The sequence below is a fragment of the Littorina saxatilis genome, linkage group LG4 (assembly GCF_037325665.1).
Source record: "Littorina saxatilis isolate snail1 linkage group LG4, US_GU_Lsax_2.0, whole genome shotgun sequence".
In the NCBI taxonomy this organism is placed as follows: Eukaryota; Metazoa; Mollusca; class Gastropoda; order Littorinimorpha; family Littorinidae; genus Littorina; species Littorina saxatilis.
Window position 1 is genome coordinate 38770162 of NC_090248.1, and position 2544 is coordinate 38772705.

Below are 2544 nucleotides of genomic sequence, written 5' to 3' on the forward strand. Positions count from 1 at the left end.
ATTGGCCAGGCGGGTGTCCCTGGCCCCGGAGTGGCAGGGTGTGCGGTTTGCTCCCCCGCTGGGTGCGGGTCCCCGGGGCCCGGGCTGCCTTCTGACAAAGTACCACCATCGATTACACACACGTGGGTCGATCGGAGGTGGCTGAGTTGTTAAGACATATTGAAGGGTGAGTCTGTGAGTGGTTTTGTTTTGTTTTTGATTTTGATATTTTCTATAATAAATAGGAATATTGTAAAGTCCTCGCCTTTCTGTCAGTATTATGTCCCAGGACCGACTCATCTTCCTACGAAATACCACCATCGATTCCAGACACTTGGGTCGGGACGAGCGGTTTAGACATACAGAAGGGTCAGTGTGTAAATGTTAAAAAAAAAAGAATATTGAAAACTGTTCTTTTTATCACCTTTCTGTCAATATTATGTCCTAGGACCGACTGGTCATCTTACAAAGTACCACCATCGATTCCGGACACTTGAGTCGATCGAGGGTGGCAGAGTAGTTAAGACATATTGAAGTGTAAGTCTGAGTCTGTTAATTTTTCAGAATATTGTCAACTGTTTTCTTCAACACCTGTCTGTCAGAATTATATCCTAGGGTCGACCTGTCTTCTGACAAAGTACAATTCCATCGATTTGTCACACTTCTGATCGATAGAAGATGGTCGAATGGATAGTCGGTAAGGTCTGTAAGTTTTGTTACATACAAGAATCTCTTGGTTGTGTTTAAAACGTGTGTTCTTCAGTGTGTGTGTGTGTGTGTGTATGCGTGTGTGTGTGCGTGTGTGTGTGTGTGTGTACATGTGTGTGTGTGTGTGTGCGTGCGTGTGTACCACGTGTGTGTGTGTGTGTGTGTGTGCGCGCTTGCGTGTGTGTGTGCGTGTCAGTCTTTCTGTCTCTGTCTGTGGGATCAGTTGAGCAACATCAATTATAACAATCAAACAAAACCAGCTAGGGCCCAACTGATCTGAATCTCGCTTCAGCACCACTCATGTTCGACATTTGGCATCACCAGCGGCCAAACAAAAGTTCACCAAGACAGACAAAGAAGTCTCCATGGAAAGAGTCCCATTTCTAAATACACCCACACTTTCACCATTCTCATTTTCCTCCTGTGATGGCTGGTAGGACGGATGGATTGAATTTTAACACCCAGTCAACCGGAAAGGTCATTGCAAGGTCGCAGAAGAAGATGCTCCAGTGTGCAGACAAACGATTGGATGCTTGCATGACCTATAGAACTTCATTCACGCGGAATAATACAGCCAGACAACCGGCGGCTTCCTCCGCCGAACGGAACTATTTTTTATCCTTGCATGATAGAGAAATGGGAAAGGAAATCATGCAACAGTTTGAAAAACGATTTTTCACGCAGTGCTGGTCAGTCGTAGTTGAAAGTTGTGATGTGCTTGGTGTGGTGTATTGTGAAATGTGATGGGGGACGGAGGATGTTTTCTGCGGTCGAAAGGGAGGAGAAGGGGCTGAGAGAGAGAGAGAGAGAGAGAGAGAGAGAGAGAGAGAGAGAGAGAGAGAGAGAGAGAGAGAGAGAGAGAGAGAAAGAGAGAGAGAGAGGGGCAGGGGGGAGAGGGAGGGAGAGAGAGAGACAGAGAGAGAGAGAGAGACAGAGAAAGAGAGAGAGGCAGGGGGGGGAGAGGGAGAGACAGAGAGAGAGAGAGAGACACACACACAGAGAGAGAGAGAGAGAGAGAGAGAGAGAGAGAGAAGGAGAGAGAGAGAGCGACAGAGAGAGAGAGAGCCTGAGAGAGAGAAGGAGAGAGAGAGAAGGAGAGAGAGAGAGAGAGAGGGACAGAGAGAGATAAATAGAGAGAGTGAGAGTGAGAGAGAGAGAGTGAGAGAGAGAGAGTGATAGAGAGAGAGTGAGAGAGAGAGGGAGAGAGTGATAGAGAGGGACAGAGGGAGAGACATAATTTATTATAGGCACTTGGGGACCAGACTCTTTACAAACATTGCCCCCCTCCTCTCACCCGTCTCCACACAGTCACACACACACACACATACCCACACCCACACACACACATACCCACACCCACACATACCCACACACACACACACACATACCCACACCCACACACACACATACCCACACCCACACATACCCACACACACACACACACATACCCACACCCACACACACACACACACCCACACACTCACTCACTCACACACACACACACACACACACAAACAACCGCCACCCCCACCCCCACAAATACACCCCGCCCCCCCTCCCCCCCACACACACACACTTGGGGAAACAGCGGACACCACGTGCTGTTTCAAGCTATTTCTTTCACCTATGTTCTCCTTTGCGGATACTTTACTCCCAGATACTGGCACAGTCATGCCCCCACTCCGCGAATTACAAGACTCGTAAACCCTTAATCGGGAGAGTGGGGCCCGACAGAAAAAGGAAGAAAGAAAACGTAAAGCAAATTACTGTGTCTCGGAGAAACAAAACAGGAGGACGTTGCACGGAGCTTCAGCGAAAGTTCTTGGGTCTCAACAGACCTCGGCAGAGTCTCAGAGT